Source organism: Chrysemys picta, chromosome 10 (genome assembly GCF_011386835.1).
Source record: "Chrysemys picta bellii isolate R12L10 chromosome 10, ASM1138683v2, whole genome shotgun sequence".
Taxonomy (NCBI): Eukaryota; Metazoa; Chordata; order Testudines; family Emydidae; genus Chrysemys; species Chrysemys picta.
The window spans coordinates 13,750,759-13,771,792 of NC_088800.1; the positions used below are offsets into that span (position 1 = coordinate 13,750,759).

Genomic DNA, 21,034 nt, shown 5'->3' on the forward strand with positions numbered 1-21,034 from the left:
CCATATACCCAGTGTGTCTATTAAGTCCGTGACTTTTAGTGTCTACAAAGTTATGAATTAAGCTCCCAGGTTCGTCTTTGAAAGTGTTGTGAAGGTTTCCTTTGTGGATGAGGACAGATAGGTGAGCTATAGAGTTATGGCTTTGTGAAAAGCGTTCACCTACAGCTGATGTGGTGTTTTTGTCTTTTATCGTTTTCTGGTGTGAGTTCATTTGAGAGTGTAGTGATTGTCTGTTTTCACCCACATTGTTGTTATTGGGGCATATAATGCATTGGATAAGGTACCCCCACATGTTGTGATAGGCATGTGTAGGACCCAGGGATATTAAAAGGTGTGTTATAGGGGGTGTTGATGATTTTAGCAGCGGTGATACGTCTGCAGGTTTTGATCTGTTGTTCTGGCAGGGTCTGGTGCCTCTTTGAGTTGGTGTGTCCTGGTCTGTAGGGAGCTTGCTTCTGATGAGCTTGGAGAATTTGGGCGATTGTTTGAAGGCCAGAAGAAGGGGTTCAGGAAAGATTTATTTAAGAATGGGGTCCCCAATGAGTATGGGTTGCAGTTATTTGATGATAATATGTATGGGCTCTAGGGTGACTGTCACAGCAATGAGAACATCTAACACTAAACTTTGTTGGACTTCCTCCCCTCCCCCACCCCATCCCACGACATATCCCATGTTCTTTGGATTTCTGGAGAAGAACTTCCCTTGTGTATGGGATGCAGCTCCTCTAGGCCATCTGCTCAACCACCACTAACCAAGTTAGAAAAGTTGGCCCTGTGCAATGTTGAAAAAAGGACACGGTTTAAGATTAAGTTCGGTTAGCAATTGTGTTGTGTCGGATTGAAAGAGGATTCATTTGTTAGTCCAACAGTGGTAAGCTGATTTGGGAATAGTGTTGTCCTGGATAATTTATAACCCGCTCTTTTTTTTTTTTTTTTTTTTGTATTAGAAATCAATTTTAAAGCAAAAAAGCAGCCATGGAAGAAAGACAGAAAGGAAGGAATGGATTTGATTTAAAAAATAGCTCTTTCCTTTGTAGCGATAGCAAATGAGTCTTGTTGCAGCAATAGGTTAGAGCAGGCAACTTTTCAGAGTTCAAGGTAAACAAGATACCAGTTGAAGATCAGCAGCAGAGAACGTTTTTAAAGATATTTGGTCCACAAGGGAGCAAAAAAAAAAAAAAAAACCAACAACCCAACCTTCCTCAGTATATGCTTATCATTGGAGAAGGAAATAAAACTTTCATGTTTAGTGTCTCTTTATGTTTTATTCTCAAAATGACCTGTGCATTCACCATATCATGGCTTCAAAGTGGACTCTTTTCTCCAGGAAAGATCATGATGGAGCTTTTAAGTTTCCATCTGGGGCTAAAACTGCTCTTAAAAAAAAAAAAGAAGTGAAGAAACGAGAACATTAAAGGAGTGCTGTGGTTTCCTTATCATCAGAGATGGACTGATAAATCCCCCTGTTAGTTAAATATCCATTGAGTCAGTACTAATATAAGAAAGAAAAGACAAAGAAAGTACAGCATAGGCAGGATCCTGTGAAAATGGTATGTGTGACTCATATTCAAACGGGGACATTTATAGCTTGTGTACATTTGTCATTTTAAAAGATTTCCAGATTGTGCAACTCATGGGAATAGTTCCACTGGAGTCAGAGGGACTACTTGTGTAAGTAAATGCTCACCAACTGCACAAAGTGATGCATATATTTAAAAATACTGTATATACATGAGTCAAGGCATTACATGGCTCAGGGAATTGTAATGGATGAGAGCGCCTCTGACCTCCTACTCTGCCAATCTGAATATGGCTCAAGGCTTGGATTCTGTTATGGATAGGATGTGAGTGGATTGCTGTGCTTGTACAGAGCTCCACTGACCAACAGGCCTCTGCATGGACCCAGAAGCCCGCCTTTGAGCTGTTGGCTGCAGGATCAGGTCCCAAGTTGGTAGTCACCAAAAGCTGTTTTCCAGCTGATGACTGTTCCTTGGATGATATAAAATAAGTTGATGATCTCAGCCCAGTTTCTGGTACACATGTGTCTGCTTCACAAAACAACCACCTTCACACTTACCGCCTGGGCAGTTTCAGCAGAGGGGCCAAGGTTTGAATGGGTCATGAGGATGGAACTGCTCTGTCACCTCTAGTAGTTTCCTTCCAAGGAAGAGCAGAGAGGATGTGTGGTCCAGTGGTAGGATGGTAACTTGGGACTCAAGAGAGCAGCATTAAGTTCCTTGCTCTGCCACAGGCTTCTTGGGTGACCATCGGCAAGTCACTCAGTTTCTCAGTTCCCCATCTGTAAATTGGGGATAGTAACACTTCTCAGGGATGCTGTGAAGATAAATATGTTACAGATTGCTCAGTGTTCAGAAACTAAGGCAATGGGAGATATGCAAGAACCCAAGACAAGTATCTAAAAGCACTATGGAATGGAGGTATGCTGAAGCTTGGATTGGCAGAACTGTTTCTTTAGCATCTTGCTGTGCTTTGCCTGCTGTTGATCACAGTGAACAACTTATGCCCCAAAGCATGAGGCTTGATAGCCCTGTTATTTTTTTTTTATCCTAGCTAGAGTAACCAGAGATGCTGGTCTTACTCACTTAAGGGTCTACGCTTTTTTGGACTCTTACTAAGGTGTTTGTCTAAGTAATATAATTCCAGAGTTCGACAAGATAATGATGTGATTAAAAAGTATTATCTTTAATCTCCTTAAAATGTGTTAGCTTTTATTTCCAAGTGCCCCCTTGGTCTTGTATTGTAGGAAAGAGTGAAAAAAGTAGGAGCAACCAATTAGCCTTATCTATAGACCTCTGTCATATCACCTCTTCTTCTTCCTCGTTCCACTCTAAACAGTCCTAGACCTTTTAATTTTCTTTCTTATGGATTGCCTCCACTCCACCTCGATATCACTAATCATTTTTTGCTGCCCGTCAGTGGCCCTCTTCTCTTTCTACTCTGCCTTTTTTGAATTGAGATGATTAAACCTGAACACATACATTCAAATTGAGGCTGCACCATCGATGTACAAAATGTCAGAATTATTCTCTGTTCTCTTCTTAACACAGTTTAAGATTGTGTTTGCTTTTGTTTGGTTTTATAATCCACAAGAAAACCTCACCTCCTTGGGATGGTGGGAATCTTCAAAGCACCCCTGAAATACTAAAAATCATCAGGACCACCCTAAAACCCAAGCAAAATCCTAAAGGGACCCTTGGATACTGAAAAGAGTTAGACATTCCCTGGGGACAGGAGACATACAGTAACATTCAAGGAGTCATTTAATTGGTGTCCCAAATACTGTGATTCTTCAAGGTATTCTCTGGGTACATTTTCAGGGGACCCCCAAGGATGCCGGAAATAAATCTGGAATGATGGAATGATGAAAAACCTGTAGGGCCCCATGATTTGCAGTCACGGCTGATGAGAGTCCAAATCTTGTCAGTTTATGCTAAAGATGCATAACTCCAAAAACCTGCCAAGAGCTTATGGATGTTATTAAACTTAGGAAAGAATTAAACTTTATCTTCTTTGGAGATTAAACAGCTCTCTAGCCTGTAGAAATAAATCCTGAAAACATTTTAGATGATAACAAGGGATTTAAATTTGCTGACTCCTTTTATGAGGAGAACTAAATGTGCCTAAGAATGAAAGCATTGGACAGTGTTCAGTGGGGCCAGGTCAACCCTATCATCCCTGATCCATGATCATTGCCTGAAACCTTGACCCATTCTCCTGCATACAGCCAGATAAAATCTTGGTGATGTTTAATGAGGGCTGGTCGCCAGATCCAAGAAGCAGTCTCTGTTTTCCTGGATCTGTCCCACGGCTTGCCAGCAAAGCAGCCATATGTGGCGTAATCATTCCCACATTGCTGTTTGTTGGGTTTGCATCAGTTCCTGATGATGTTGCGTATTGACACAAACACCATAATCCAGTTATACAGCATTATGATGTGAAGACAGAGACTCAAACCTCCTGTCTCCATTATGTTTCAATGTATTTCTTTTATCCCAGAGGGTAATCACAAGCAGGTAACCTTCCCCCATTTTTAACCCAGAATTTATGATTCTTCACGGATTCCCTTTGACTCTCGGTAAAGTATATGATGAAATTGTGTGAGTCTATGTACAGCTGATGTATATCAGTGTAGCTGCATTGAGTTCAGTGGAACCACTCCATCTTACACCAGTTTAGGATTTGGCTTATTGTTTTTCAAGCTAACCAAAACAGGGGAGTTGTGAGCTACTCAGTTTTGCTTTGCAACACATCGTAATCATGTGGAGGTCTGATCTTCCACAGTTTCTGAGAGATTTAGAAAAATTAGAAAGGCTTATTGTTTTTCAAGCTAACCAAAACAGGGGAGTTGTGAGCTACTCAGTTTTGCTTTGCAACACATCGTAATCATGTGGAGGTCTGATCTTCCACAGTTTCTGAGAGATTTAGAAAAATTAGAAAAAAAAACATATATAAAGCAGTGCCCCAGAGGGACAAGAGAAATAGTATGAGGAGAAACTGAGGGAGCTAAATTTATGTAGTCTAGATAAGCGAGGTCTCAATGGGGATGTGATCAAAGTCTATAAGCACCTTCCAGAGAACCATGTGAATAAAGGAAAGGAAATACTTACAATCTCTGAATTTGGTAGGACAAGCAGCAATGGCCTGAAGTGAAGGAAGGAAAAGTTTAAGTAAAATAGTTTGAAATAGGTTCTTAACAATTAGAGCAGTTGGGTAGTGGTTGCTAACAAGAGTATCAAATTTAAGGCAAGTTGTGGGGTGGACACGTTTGCCCTGTGGATATTTGTGCATTGGGCACTAGGGACAAAAAAATTCAAACCTGAATGCATAGAGTCAGGCTCCTAAGTCCATTTTTAGGCACCTGAATGGAAGTCACAACTTTCAAAGATGCTGAGCACCTGCAGTTCCCATTGGCTTCAGGGAGGTCTTCATGGTGCTCACCACTTTTGAAAATTAGGCTGCTTCTTTAGATGTCTAAATACTGATTTCGGGGCCTCTCTCAAGGCACCCTTTCTTTAAAAGCTTGGCTTTAATGGAGATCAACTACTCATTTCCCATGGGCTGCCAAAGAGCCAAGAGATGGCAATGGCATTTGATCACTAATGACCTGGCCTGGTTTCTTCTAGTGACCTAGAAGTGAAAAGTGCCAAGTACTAATACCAATCCCTTGAGCTATATGGTCCCCCTTGGTTCTGGTTTCAGAGAAGTTTTGGTATTTGGTTGTCTTTAAAGATATAGGAAACACAGCTGGAGAGGCTGACACATTGAGCTTTAAAACTCTAAGAACTTCGAAACAATTGCTGCTGCCACTCTTCAAGATCATGCCCAGTCTGTGTCATTTCTAAACAGTATTTGACATGTTGTAGGCAGAACTCATAGTCAAAACATTCCAACAGGAGCAGTTCATAGAGTGATATTTTGCAGGAGCCAAGCAGGCATTAGAGTAGGACCTCAGAGGAGAAACACTCAGGTCCAAGGAGGCAATGGGGTCACCTTAAGCAGAGATTCAGTCCTGCAAAGCAAAGCATAAATCAACTAATATGGCCAAGGTCTTGAAAACGAAAGTGAAAGGAAATGTAAACATATCCCACTGTGATTTCCTGGGGACACAAAGGGATGTTAGGGATTTTAAGCAGACTTGTGAGGTCACTGAGAAAGCAACAACAAATATCAAAGACGCCAAAAAGTCTCTTAGAAAGCAACCACAAAGCTCAAAGACTCAGAAAAGGCCCATAGAAAGCGACAGTAATGCCAAACGTGCCACATAGGCTCTCCCAAAATGGTTGGTCCTTCAGGACCCAGAAATAGGGATGTGAGGCACACTCTAGGATGTTAAAAGGTCTGAGAACGCTAGAGATCTGAGTCACTGCTGGTGACAGTTTCACCCGTCAATGCCGAAGATACACTCCCCCAACTGTCGCAACACTATCCTGGCTTCCACACAAGTTTTCACCAACCTGGACCCTGCACCCTACCCTCTTCACATGCCGAATAGGAAGAGTCAGGATGGCCATTCAGAAGAATTGCAGTGGTTTTTTTTTTTTTTTTTTTTTTTGAGAGAGAGAATCTCCTATTTCAGTTAATGGGAATAACAGAGCTCAGAACCCATGTAGCACTTAAAAAAGCACCTTCAAAGCTGACTGGAGACAAAGACTATGCCATTCAGTGAAAGAACTTGCCTGGGTATTTCCAGACTGAAGGGAGTGAGCCTGTCTTTCCATTCTCACCCTAGTTCACCAGGGAATATGGCCAGCCTCAGTGTTGTGCCCAGATTCTTGATGCATTACTTCGGCCCCCAAGGAGCACTGATGGCATCCACAAAATCAACAGACTCTAATGAATGTATATCACTATTTTACAACTTCCCAGTGACAAAGGATCCTTTCCACTAACTTCAGTTCTATGGAATGCTCCATCATTCTGAACTGTCTCTGAGCTAGGCAGGTATCCCTGGTTCCCAGCTATCATGGTTCTTGCTCCCACATCCAACAACTCTTGCTTTTTAAATCAGGTCTCATCTTTCCTGATGGAGACTATTTTGCTGGGAAGCCTGTCCCTCACTCATTAGTGTTAAAAATAAATACATACATACATACATACATATAAAGAAGAAAATTTTGAAACTGAAGCCTGGCTCCAGATGTAAAAAGCAAACCCATTAAAGTACCACATTAATTCAGTGCTGCGCTCATTCCATCTTAAAGTGAGAACCTTAGCCGTGCTGTTCAATATGTCTGAAATGAGGTCAAAAGCATGTAGGTTCTGCAAAAAGCACCTGCTCCTCTCCTCCTGTAACAAGCTAGTTTTCTGTTCTGCTGTATCCGGGGAGAGGTGGAGAGAGCATACAGCTCTTATATCTTAAATGGAGTGTTGAGAGTGGGGGCCCATCTTTTTATCAGGATCATATGTTTTGGATGGGACAGTGAATTTGAAAATAGCCAGCAGCTTAAAGAAAATGCTGCATTTCTCCTCTCACCATTCCATTTTTCCTTTAAAGGGTCCCACAAGAAGAACGATCCTTGAGATTGGTCCCACAGAATACAAGATCAGCAGTTGTCCCTTTCCTCTTCCTCCCAAAGGCTGTCAACACCCACTCCATTTTAATGGTTTTGTATAAACTACCTTGACTAGTTAGTGTCTCTGGAAGCCCAATCACTTGACACATTGAAGACTATGCTGGGTAAAGCCTGGAGACCATAATGTAGGGAACAGTGCCCTAAAGGAGCGCTCTTGTGATTTCATAGGTCTTTTCCATGCAGAACTTTGAGGATGTTACCGTTAATTAAGCCTTCTTTTTTCAGAGCCCCCAAGACAAGCATTCTCTACCCTGAAAGAAGTTTTGCCTCACTCCCCCTCATTTCATCACATTCCCTCTTATTGGGTAGGACAAATTTTGTTTCTTTTCACTGGCCAGCCACATGTGCTTTGAGCCCTGCCTGGTTTTTGGAAGAGCATCCCCCCAGTTAGTAGAGTTGTAAATTATATCACCAACGTGTTAGCATATTAGGTTTTGAAATGGACAATACCAAAACTGTAGAAAGTTTCTAGAGGCAGGCAGATTCGTTCTGAAAAAGAACTAACCCCAATCTTTTGCTATCCGACCAGCCAGAGAGCTCATGTCATAAGAAGCCTGCAGATCACGCTGGGAAACCTAGAGTGACAGGAAATTTGAAACAAGAAGCAGAGGGTTGACAGACCTTCGGGGCCTCATGAACTTCAGACATAAGGGATTCATGTTGAAGGGACTGCAGAAAGGGGAGAGAGCTGGGAAATAAAGAGAGGAAGGTCCATTGTGTGAGATCTGGGTGAAAGGTGGAACTGACTCCAAAGACTTGGATAAACTTTGGTTGAAAATAGTTGCTTGTTCAAATGGAATATTTGGAGTTTCCTGGTTACTAGTTCCCATTAGGGGTTAACTTACCTCATTATAATGAGCATCCTAGCAGCTGAGAAGTCAATGAGCTGCCCACGTCAGCCAAAGGTATGAGCACTGATGGAGTCTATGCATTTCAGTAGGAACCATTAGTTGGCAAGCTGGCTATCTGCATCCTGCAGTACGTTATACCTTATGAGAACATCACAGCCAACTTGATTGCCTTTGGTTGCCACTGTGAAGATGAGATTAGAAGAGTTTGCAGAAGACAGGTTAGGTGGGGAAAAGGGAAAAGAGATGAAGAGAAAACAACTAGATTGGTCAAAAATGTTCTGACGGAACCATTTTCTGTTGGAAAATGCTGATTTGACAAAATCAAATCATTTTGCAGGAATGCATCAATTTTGTCAAAATTTTTAACAGGAAATTATCAAAATGTTTCATTTTGACATAAGATAGTATATTTATAATATAATATTTGAAATGATAAAGTTGAAACTAAAGTTGAAACAAAATGTTTTGATAAGATTGTTTCCATGTTTCCAGTATAACGGTTTTTGGAAATTTCCTTTTGTAGGAAATTTTGAAATTTCAACTTCATTCCCATTCATGGTAAAAGGAAATGCTGAGTTGTCAGGATTTCTCACAGGGTAGAAATTCCGCATTTTGACCAGCTCTGAAAACAACACATACAATATATCAAAAGAGATAAAAGAGAGAAGTGATTAGAGTTTGGTTTGGTTGGGGTAGGTTCCAAGGTATCTTTGATGGTACTCAGCTTGTCAGCTTTTCTGTGGAAACACATGCAGTGTGCTGAAAATTAAAGGAATAAAAAATAAGAAAGAAAAACACTCCTATATATTTCGCTTCACAACTTTATTGTCTGGAGAACGTTACTCTCCTAACCGAGCCCAGTCATGGATACTCATAACCATGTTATGTCTTCACTCCTCCAGTTCACATTAACCTTGTATTCCTACCAGTCCCTTCATTGGCAACTCATCTCAGCACAATCTGGAAACCATGGAACACTGCCATCTCCATGATTAATGGTTTCCTCCATTGAATTGCAATTACAGGTTTTAATCAGTTCATTATTCCACCTAGTTTTGGGGTCTTGACAGTTATGCTGTGGAAACTAATTGAATTGGCTTCCCCTCAAGGCATTCCTAGGAAAAGATCTTGTCTTGCCAATGGGGATTTTTTGGGCTAATTGGCCAACTCAGAACTAATTTTCTTTTTTTCCGGTCTTAAAAAAAAGTTCTCATTTCCCAGCCCCCAGAAGCTCCTGTTTTCCATTTCTCTCTCCCAATTTCTTTTCCTTTGAAATGCAAGATATAGGCACTGCTGAAAGTTCAACTTGAGATACCAACTGGGAACCCAGCACTTTGAGCAGTGTTCAGATAAACACTACTGTTCTTCTGAGGATGGTCACCCCACAGAGCTGCTATTTGTCTCTTCTCCTTTAGCTACTTTTTCACTGATGCTGGACCAGTGGGTGTCTTTTGTATTAGACTGTTTCCCAGGGACCAACAGGAATCCCATGCTCAGCTTTTGGTCTAAGTCACCTCTTACTTCATGTCTGTCATTTCACATGCACAGAGCTGCAAAGCAACAGTACTTTCATTCAGAGATGTGCAGACGGCAAAGTTCCCCAAGGACATAAACTCTCAGAAAATAATTCAAGTTACTTGACACTTAATACCCTATAAATCTGCCAAAACTTCCCAATTGGACCCCATTGTAGCACATAGAAATGATCCAAAACCAGTTTCAGTATCAAGTGAAGTCAGATCCAGATGTTAGCGCAGCATGAGGAAGTATATCAGCAATAGTTGCTGCAGCATTCCCTGGTTCAAGTAGTCTACTGCCTCCACATTTCACGGACTACCCCAGTTTCCCTTTGAGAAGTCCCCATTGCTTTTTTCCCTTGGTGTTTTGGATTGGGTGTCCTGGTCATTTAAAACAGCTGTTTAGAAATGTGCTTGTCCACCGTGATTGTCCCTTCCTTTTGTTTCAGTGGCACAGGGGTTGTGGTCATGCTACTGAGGTGCTTTGTGAGCTTTAATAGCCAAAGCATGGGCTACAGAGCAGGTATGGCGTAAGCTAAAGGAAGGGAAAAGGGAAAACAGCATTCAGGGTCTATCCTAGTTCCACACACAATCACCAGGGCACTTCAAGCAAACCCCATAACAACCCTCTTTCGCAAAGGGCTTAGACTAGAGGTCAGCACCAAAGGTCTGTTTTGCGGTGTTAGTTATTCTAAATGTGAGCTGAAAACCTCTTTACCTGCCAAGACCTAGATTCAGGGTTCTCTGTTTCTCTTGTAACAGTCAGGGACAGTACAAGCACGTGAATCAGACAGGGAGTTGCATTTTTCACATTACTTTGTCATAATGATGTCATCACTAAGGTTACGATTTTGTCATGGAAGTCATGGATTCTGTGACTTCCAAAGACCTCCACGATTTCACCCCTCAACTGCTGGGAGCTGCAGGGTCCTACCACCTCCCGCAGGGGCAGGGAGCTGTGGGGTACCCCCGCCACCTTAGGCGGGGTGGCCCCTGAGCTTTGAGCCAGTACGAGCGGCAGGGTGATCCCCACAACTCCCCAGCCCCCACGGACAACAGGGGGATCCCCACAACTCCCCGGCCCCCATGGGCAGCAGGGGGATTTTTCATAACTCCCCGACCCCCACGGGCATCAGGGGGATCCCTACAACTCCCCGGCCCCCACGGGCAGCAGGGGGATCCCTACAACTCCCCAGCCCCCATGGGCAGTAGGGGAATTTTTCATAACTCCCCGACCCCCATAGGCAGCAGGGGGATCCCTACAACTCCCCAGCCCCCATGGGCAGCAGGGGGATTTTTCATAACTCCCTGACCCCCACGGGCAGCAGGGGGATCCCCACAACTCCCTGGCCCCCATGGGCAGCAGGGGGATCCCCACAACTCCCCGGCCCCCATGGGCAGCAGGGGGATCCCTACAACTCCCCGGCCCCCATGGGCAGCAGGGGAATTTTTCATAACTCCCTGACCCCCACGGGCAGCAGGAGGATCCCCACAACTCCTCGACCCCCACGGGCAGCAGGGGGATCCCTACAACTCCCCAGCCCCCATGGGCACCAGGGGGATTTTTCATAACTCCCCGACCCCCACGGGCAGCAGGGGGATCCCTACAACTCCCCTGCCCCCATGGGCAGCAGGAGGACCTGCTGCAGCTGCAATCCACAGGTGGAGTGGGACCCTGGAGTTCCAAGCAGGCCCCTGCAGATACCCAGCGGCTTCCCATTTTCTCATGGATATTTTTAGTAAAAGTCAGGGACAGGTCAAGGGCTTCCTGATTTTTTTCTTTATTGCCCATTACCTGTCCATGGCTTTTACTAAAAATATCCATGACAAAATCTTAGTCTTAGTCATCACTCACGGCTTGGGAATCTCAGAACCATGAACTAAAGCTATAGAGGCTCAGTAAATGAAACAGTTACTTTTAACTCCGTTGTTTTAAAATACTATTTTTTTAAAACTCATTCCATTTGGAAAGTTTAACCACAATCTTCTCCTCTTCGAGAGGTCTAGACATAGCCAGCGGTTCCCCTCTAGGTGCACTTGAAGTGTTTTTCTTTGTCCCGGGGGAAACGCACCCCGTCGACCAGCTGGGATGTTTTGGAGAACAACGAAGTCAGATCATAGAAAGTTGGTAGGAACGTGTTTTCATGCAGGCTGTGGGGATGGAGATTATTGAAGAAGCAAATGCACCATAGCCCCTTAGGGATCCAATTCTATTATTTTAGGCTTTGATTCATTTAAAAAAAATCCTTTCTGACCTTGCTTTTCTGTCTCTGCAGGAATCATTGGCCGATATAACTATCAGAGAAAAAGGGCACAGTAGCATGCTAGGGTCCATTTTCATTGGCACTTTGCTGTAATTAGAAGGCTTTCTGCCTTGATGGGGGAGCCATAGGCTACAGGGCCAACACAGAAGTTGGGCACAGCTGCGCTATTCACCTTGGGTTCAGATTCCTTCTATTAAATGAAGAAATCCTAAGGTTTCATTACACAGTCAGAGTTTAAGGCTTTAGTTAGGAGAGAGAAGGTGCATCATTCTGGCAAACTGATTAAAAATACATGCCGTGTATTAACAGAGCATAAATGGAATCCTTCTTTTTCTTGAGTTTTTCAGTTATTAAGATGTAAGGTGACATGAAAGGTACTTACCTTTTAACTGATGACTGCCAATCACCTCCTTTTAGGGGAGGTGATTAGTAATATTAGTATCAATAGTGATTCTCTTGGTATCGTTAACAGTGACTAGCATTCATCTGGCAATTTTCGGTGCAGTATCCTAAAGGGAGCTTATTAAAACAAGACTCCCCCACCTCCACCCTTTGTCTTAATTGCCTCGTTAGTGATAATGCAGGATCCAGGAAATTACTTCCTCGTGGGTGCTTTGAAGATATGTGGTGGAATTACAGACACAAGCAAGATTGAGAAATATTTACGTGTTTTGGCTTCACAAAGGAAGATCAACTGTAAAACCGAGAAGCCTTTGGAGAGCAGGAGAGTCAGGGAAGTGCAATGTTGCTTGTGATTGCAACCATATTTGAGCACTTTTTGCGAGAAAAGTGCACTCTTTCCAAGCTTAAAAGAAACAAACAATAACGGCTCCCCTAATGTGCAAAAATAAGATCTGTTGTTTAAAGAGCATACTGCTGTATCCTTCCCATCACGATGCTTTTGACAAGACTCGCAGAAGGAGCAGATTGGATCAGCAAAACTTCACTCAACCCTGACAGTTTGATTGCACTGCTGTGGAGGATATGACAGATGTTGGAACAGCACGAGCAACTTAAACAAAATGCATCAAGCACAAAGCCAAGGCTTGGCTCTCTCCTACTTAAAATGATTTGCAAGCATTGAGGGGTCAGAACACTGGGGCAATGGTTTTGCGTGGAGGGAAGGAAGGAGGGGACTGGAACAAGTGGGGGGAAAATCACCTCCAAATGATGAAGTGCCCAGCGATATCTGACAGGTGTGTGAAACTGAAAACCTGCTGTTTGCCTTTCATGAAATTATTCAGAAATGAATCATAGCTGGAGAACAGGAGGCTTCTAAGACACACAGCAAGGACAGAGAACAGATACAGTACTTACTGCATGAGCCTGTACAAAAAATAGCCAAAATATGCAAAGGTGGGAGACTGAAGTTAGACACCAAAATCCTTACTCAGACACCTACTTATCAGTGACATGGGTTTCGGAGGTGCTGAGCTCCTTCTGCTCTTACTGATTTCAGTGGAGTTTCTGAGTGCTGGGAAAGTCAAGCCAAACAGGAATTTAGTTGTCTAACATTAGGCACCGAAGTCTGAAAAAGTTGTACCCACACCCACACCCCTTCCCTCACCTGGAGAGGTGGGGATCATCGCTCAAAGACAAAGCTTTAAAGAAATTATGCACCACTCCTATCATGATAAACACGTGAGGTCAATCGTCCTAGCCCACCCTCAACACTTAGATAGGCAGTGGTTTATTTTTATTAATGTGAGTGTTAATTTAGAACTCAAACTGGGAGGTGAATAGTATTACTAGGTAGAGGTAGGCACTAGTGTGTGCACAGAAGATGTATAAGCTTCCCCACATGGCTCTGCTAATGCACCTCCATCCTTATGCCACACACCGCTTGCTGTTCCAGTCTGGGACCCTTACACACAACTCTGTCAGCATACCTCAGTTTGGCCCTACCGCCCTTTCCACTGTCCATTCCAGACTCACCCTTAAGCAAGGACTGACAAGTCACACCTCTGATTTTGTGATGGGGACAGAAATCTGTTTGGGACTGGTTCAAGACTACCATGACCACTTTCCTTAGTGAGCTAACCTAGGTTCAAACCCACTTCGTCAGCAAAGAAAGGCTGCTTGAATAACTGCTGTTGTAGGCCAATCAGAATGTTGATGCTATTAGAGATGGGGGAACCTCCATTGGTTCCATTCAGACAAATGCCAAAGCTTATCTGAGTCCTTCTCCAGTCTAAATAGGTGTCTTGCCCCAAACTCCATGCTTCTGTTTGCCCAAAATCTCCGAGCCCATTTTGACTCCAACTGACTTTTCAGAACCTTGACTCCACGAATTCTCTTTGCCTGCTAGCTCCATCCAACTCCTAAGGGGCCCTTTCCTTTGGCAACTCTACATGGGAAGGCAGGGCAGTTCATAGCTCTCTTTGCTGAGATTTGGCTGGCTGTTTATTGCCCTATTGATTATTGATACCTCCATCTCCCAATCCACCCCACATATTGCTGCTAAAGCTGTGTCTCCCTGGCTCATAGATCAGACCATGGCACACGCCTGTTTGAATCCTTTCACTGACTCCCCGTTTTCCACAGCATCAAATTCACACGATTTATCCTCACCAACAGGGTTGCCACCGATTCTGAACTTTACAGAAATATATAGATTTCATTGGTATGGGTCAGTCTTCTTCAGTGAGCATTTCTAAGATCATTTAAAGGTTCTCCCAAATGCTTCACAACTGTTCAACATCATCCTCATGTGTCGTGGGGCTGATACACCAGTTATGATTTCCCCCTGTGGGTGCGGTGGCCTGAGGTGCGCTCCGTCCACCCAGTGGGTCATCTCTGCTCCATGTAGCGGTTGCCCCAATTAGGTCCCTTGCACTGGGTGCTTTTGTGGACTCCCCCCTTTGTTCTTGCGAGGCTCCCGACCTGGTGACACACCTCCTTCCCCACCGGCAGTCAGCCCCAGTCTGAGCTGCTCTGATGGCTTTTATATCCTACTTCCAGCTGGTGCATGCCCAGCAGACCGAGGGGTGTGTGGCCTCCTTGGCTAAGAGAGAAGGGTTAACCCCTGCTATACCAGTGCAGGGCTGATGCACCCCGTCGCAACATCCTATTGGGAGGTGTCATTTAAAGCAGTGGTTCTCAAAACCTGTCCACCGCTTGTTCAGGGAAAGCCCCTGACGGGCTGGGCCGGTTTGTTTATCTGCTGTGTCCGCAGGTTCGGCCAATCGCGGCTCCCACTGGCCGCGATTCGCCACTCCATGCCAATGGGGGCGGCGGCAAGCAGCGGCCAGCACATCCCTCGGCCTGCGCCGCTTCCCGCAGCCCCCATTAGCCTGGGACGGTGAACCGCGGCCAGTGGGAGCTGTGATCGGCCGAACCTGCGGACGCAGCAGGTAAACAAACTGGGCCGGCCCACCAGGGGCTTTCCCTGAACAAGCGGCGGACCGGCTTTGAGAACTACTGATTTAAATAACACATTGCGTCACTGAAATGCAGATATTTCATTGCAATGACATGATACATCATGGCATATACATTCATCCTGAATGACAAGCAGCAAAAGGCAGCTACTTTAAGTACCTGAAGTGGGGTTGGAGATGGGAGAGAAGTGAGGAGGCTCTCACAAACTTTTTCAAACCATAAAACCGTCTGGGAGGAGTTAATTTAGATTTGAAACTTGGGCTGAGATTGGTGGCTGTTTTATTTTTTCCCAAACCGGTTTTCCCATCTATATATGTAATTACATGTAAATTCTAAATATGGCAAGGTTGTTGCTGCTGCTGTAGCTCTATATGACCGGAGTACAAACAACATAACAAGTTGCATCACCTACAGAAACAGCAGGACACAAATATACTCTGTGCAAGGGAATCCGAATAGCAGTCTTGGGCATTCATTGACTCAGAAGGGGCTTGGTAAAGCAGAATGAGGATTTATGAAAATAAAGTTGTGCCTTTCGATGATTTTCAGCTGATTTTATGCAAAAAGAAACCTAAGGATCAGAGCAGTGAGACACGCAAGGCTAAAGTCTTTGAAATCCCTGTAGGCCTTATTATGTGTATAAGGAGACAGACAGCACATATTCCAGGGCCGGGGAAGCTATTGCTCTTGATTTAAGGGTAATTAAAGCATCTGAGTGACAGCAAAGATGACATGTGATGCATCAGGCAACTTTTTTCCATTTAGTTTCCTGCTCAGAGAACTCATCTGCATCCTGGATGAAGGATCATATCTCATACCTCTTTGCCTCCATCTTCACATGCATAGCAGGTCCTTCTGCTCCTGGCATTCTGAGAGCATATCTGGGGCTCACCTCCTGGACAGTATCTAGGGCCCTGGTCCATCTCTCAATGAAGTAACTGGAAAAACTCCCCTTGACTCAGTGGCACAGGGTCAAGTACTAGGAGCATGAGAATTGCCATAGCAGAAAAAAGTGATTGGACTTCAAAGGAAGACTGGTGGGGAAGTGAGTGATCCCCTTTCCTGAAACACTTCCATTAAAGGATGGTGCAGTATAAACATAGGGAGGGGGCTGTGCATTCATTTTTTCAGTCTCTCTGATGGCTCATTTTGACTCAAAGGCCACCAAAAGTCAAAGCAAGGGTGAGTATTCATCATTGAATGGCCAGGTTTTAATAAGTGTGTGTTTGCACAACTGTGGGTGCAGCTCCTGTGAGTCCATGCCCAGTCGCATCAATTATGAGCACAGATGAGCAGTCAGGGGTCGAACTGGCTGTTTGCACAGGCAGTTACTGTGAGTTTGCATGCAGTTACACAAATGAATTGAGCAACTGAAGGCACACACACTCCTGGAAATATGGCCCTGAGTATGTAGTAGGCTGGGGTGTCCACAGTGTGCCAAGTAAGCTGGTATGGTCAGGTACGCTGTACCATTAAGACATTGATTGTCGGTCCGCCGTACCAGAAAGACACATTTTCAAGGATGAATTGTAGAGCCCTGCACAAATGCAAATTTATACCTGCAGATGCGGATATCAGAGGATAGAAATTGGTATCCACTGAACCGCAGGGCTCTCCGGGGAACTGCAATAGTGAAAGAAGCAGAATGTGGGGCCGCTGCTCCCAGGAGCCAGCGCCCCGCACTGGTAGCTCTTCCAACGCAGCTGTGCCACCCCCAGCCCCGCCCCCAGCCCTTCCACGCAGCTGTCTCTCCTGTCTGGGGTCCATACAGCCCCACCGGAGGACAGGGCTGGGGGCGGTACGGTCGCACTGGAGGAGCTGCCGGCGCGGGGTGCTGGCTCCCAGAGTGATGGCCCCACGTTCTGCTCCTTTTGCTGCTGCGGTTCCCGGGAGAGCCCTGTGATTTCTATCCACAGATATCCGCATCCGCGGGTATAAATTTGTATCCGCACAGGACTCTAGTCATGGAACATTTTTTGTGAGGGGGGGCAGGGTAGGGCGGTCGGTACCATGCCGTTAAGAGTTAAAATCTTCTTGCACCCCTGGATGTCCAAGCTTTGCAACAAACGAGGTTCACCCTTGGCAGCTTGCAAGGGACTTGGAGACCACCTCTGATTTGTCAATAAAGGTATTTACATTTTAGGAATAAAAGATGCATGCATATAGGGCTAATAATTGCTTGTATTCTTATATGTGCTTTAATAGCTGAACAAAATTACTTGCAGACTTGCATCCGTGAGCAGTGAAAGCAAAATGCCCAAGGCATTCACAGGGCCATTTAGAGAGAAAGAACAGGCTTGGACATTGACATGTCAGAATCATTAACCTCCACTAGCTCCACCTCCATATCAAACATTCGGCAAAGTGGAAGGTGGTCACAGGTGGTCTAGTTCTCAGTGGGCAGCAGCTGGCCCTGGGGCTGCCATTTGGGTGCCTTACACTAAATGGATTTTCTTTCTGTGGCTTCTAAGTAAAAAGCTCGTAAGCAACAGAACCTTGTGAGGGAAGCCAGGGACTCTGTAAAGACCCTGGGAGGTGGACTTCAGCTTTTTTCTTCCTAGATTTATATGGTAAGGATTTGGGGTGAGGTAAAGATGGGGATGGTGACTGATTGATTATGGGCAAACCATATTGCTGAACTTCCCCCTGTGAATGTAATAATCAGTTATTCTGAAGCAAGAGCTTGTAGGGAAAGGAACGTCCAGTTCTCCCTCTGATAAGTGCCACTCCAATTGTATTGCTCTTGTCTCTGATTTCTGGAGCTGGAACTGAGGTTTGTATGGTAAAGAAAGGATTGGAAGGAAATTGAGAGCCGCAGACATGGGATCTGTATTCTGTGACATGGCAAATCACACAAGATCAGATCGACTACTATCATATCACAAAACCAAGCTTAAGATGCCTGTATTGTTCCGTCCACTAATACCTGTTGTAGAGCCCTAGCTGAGACAAGTTATTCATGAGGAAAAGAGAAAATGTGTGAGGGAGGGCGGGAGAGGGAGTGAATATTTGCTCTTTGCAGAAACTGTGATCTGTAACGGTCAGATACGACATGGTGAGATCAGATAGGCCCAGCGAGCTTTAATAGCCACTTCTGGATGCTGTTATAACAAAAAGTGCTTTTGTTTATATTGCATTGTCCCGTATTTACACAGGCCTTTCTGTGTCTTGCAGTATGAGCAGGGATTTTCTTCTGTGTTCGGTCTGTTGTAAAGCACCGTATATATTTACCACACTATACAATTACAGTTATAACAAGGAATGATGGAACCCTGAATCCTTATGACCTCTAGTATGATATAAATAGAAGAGAGTTAGGAAGGATTGAGGTCCTGTTAGATCAGGATAAATGTACAGGACTTGTTGAAAATTCAGCAGTGAATCAGCTGGTATAATACTAGAAGGTCATGTGCAAGATCCATCACCCCCCCACACCCAGGTCTGCCATAGAGCTTCTAGCTTGACCTTGACCTAACACAGGGGTTGCTGCGAGAAGCCACGGCCAGCACATCGCTCACCCGCGCCGCTTCTCGCCGCCCCCATTGGCCTGGGACAGCGAACCGCGGCCAGTGGGGGCCGCGATCGGCCGAACCTGCCGCGTCAGCAGGTAAATAAAACTGGCCCGGCCCGCCAGGGTGCTTACCCTGGCGAGCCGTGTGCACAACGTTGCCGACCCCTGTACTATAGGGTGCAGTATCTGAGTAGTTGAACTGCTTGACTGTTATCCTGAAGGGTGCTGGTTCAAGTCTCATAAGATCTCACACTGAACGACCACCGCTAGTTCACCCGGCTGCAAAATGGATTCCTGATCCCTTTGGTAAAGATAGCTAGACATGATAGACTTGCTGCCAGAAGGGAAATATTTAATTTCATTTACTCTTTTTCCAATATTTGGATACCTGTAAACTCCCCCAACCTCTTCTGATCCCTCATCTAAATTGATCTAAATAGTAACAATTCAAAGTGATTCAGACAGCCCATCCCCAGTGGTTTGCCTTGGGGAAATTGCCCAGCAGCAAGGCCACCTGGTCTGTAACACTCCGCAGCTCCCCTCCCCTGGATGTAAGAAACGTGCAGTGTGGGGCTCAGCTTGGGTATGTAACAGACAGCTCAATACTCCTGGTGGAAGGTGAGGTGCTCATACGAGGCTGTAATGACTAGCTGTCAGGGAGATGCATGGTGTCCTTTCGACAGCTGGACACAAAACAGATGAGGGTGATGGTGATATTTCTCTGAGCCCTTAATTAGAGCTTTGATATGGGAAAGGTACAAGTGGAGACATTTTCCATCATCGCTGTTGGGGAGGAAGGCTGCAGGGCATTGAAGTTGCATTAACGCTCACTATCCCATTCGCTGGGATTTGAGCTCACCTTCTGTTTTCAGCAGTTTCTGCCCCCTGTTCCAGTCCTATGTTTCCCTGCTTTGCATTCCCTTCCTGTATTGCCTTCAGGTTCATAATGAGAACCTAGCTTCAGACTTCAATAAGGAAATTCCAATGTCTCTTCCAAACCATCTGCCCTGTTCTAATGCCTTTCAACTGAGGAGCTCAACATGCTTTACAGCACATTTGTAAAGGTGGTAAATATTATTATCCCCATGGGGAAACTGAGGCACGTCAAAGTCTAGTGATCCTCCTTGAAAAGGAGGTAGAGCTGGGAATAGAACCCAGGACTCCTGACTCACAGTCATGTTCTCTCGCAACTAGGCAACACGCTCCTGCACGCACTTTTGTATTTTAGTATCACTTTTAATATTGGCCAAAATGTGAAAAGGGAAAAACCCACCAAATCTGTTTTCAGGCTCTTATGAGAAGAGGAGAGAGATCCATTTTACTTCCTTCATGTCTCCACATCTCCCAGCAACCAGTTCAGCACTCAGGAAAAGGTCACAGCCTTCACCTTGAAACCATACAGCCTCTCAGCTAATCGCACCAGGATGACCTGTGGAGTCCCCCCCACTTCTCCACCCTTCCCCCATCCGAGACGACCAAGAAAACACGGAGTCCCATGTGCCAGATTCAGGTTTTGGCAGGTAGACAGCAACAACAGGAGGTAGATACAGACAGCTGTGCAGGGAAGGAAATGGTGATATAAATACATGTTTAATTGTGGCTTAATTACAATTACTTACTAGGCTAAGTTTATTTAAATGCAGTGTAATTAGAGTGAGACCTTGATTTAATCACAGCCTTATCAGACATGGTTACCACCTTTTCTTTCGCTTCCTTCTCTGCCTCCTCCCTTTCTCATTTTCCTCCTCAACTTGCCCCAGCAAATTAAACACCAACCCCTGAATGAAGCAGAAGATTCAATAGCATGGTGGCTGCTGGCCCAGAAGTCTCTCCTTGGAAATTGTGAAACCCCCCCACTCTCCTGATGAGCTGTTACTCTTCCTTAGCAGCTAATGATAATGGATTCTCATTAGCTTTGAATGACTTATCAGAAATATAATTCATCACTGATGGCAGACCTCATAACCCAGCCGCTCACAATGAGTAAATTATATAGGCCCAGTCATAAGAGATGGATTGTGCCTTATGATCTACCTTTGGAGAGATTCCACATCCTGTTCCAATCAGTGCGCGCTTTGTCTTCACTCTGTGATCTAGATGAACACAGAGGGAAGTTGTGTGGGTGAAACCTCTTGAATAGGTTACCGCAGCCCCCATCATTTACCATTTTCCAGCCTCTTCTTCTTTTCACGACTACTGCTCTGACCTTGGCATGGCAGCGGCTTGCTCACTTGGCTTCCTTGGGAGACAATAGCCACCATTACAAGCTACAGCATTCCTGTTATTAGAGGACATTAGTATTTTCCTGCCAAGGTGCTGAGGCAGACCATGCATCCTCTGCTCACCTGGTCTGAGGCAATGCGAAGCCCTGGGGATGCATAGAGAATCCAATCTCTGCACGCTCCTGAGCATAGAG

At 44.8% G+C, this 21,034-nt stretch overlaps 1 protein-coding gene and 2 long non-coding RNA genes across 4 annotated transcripts in view; 1 reads left to right on the forward strand and 2 right to left on the reverse strand.

Moving 5' to 3' along the window:
• AGBL1 (AGBL carboxypeptidase 1) overlaps positions 1-21,034 on the forward strand; it is a 400,010-nt gene that overhangs the window by 347,400 nt on the left and 31,576 nt on the right. The window lies entirely within an intron of this gene.
• The window catches only part of LOC135973902 (uncharacterized), a 123,012-nt gene that overhangs the window by 37,199 nt on the left and 64,779 nt on the right, over positions 1-21,034 (reverse strand). The window lies entirely within an intron of this gene.
• LOC135973903 (uncharacterized) lies at positions 664-8,115 on the reverse strand. The gene is made up of 3 exons (XR_010590949.1): positions 7,940-8,115; positions 4,629-4,662; positions 664-2,334 (listed from the first exon to the last, which is right to left on the reverse strand). It is a non-coding gene; the product is annotated as an uncharacterized LOC135973903 (long non-coding RNA).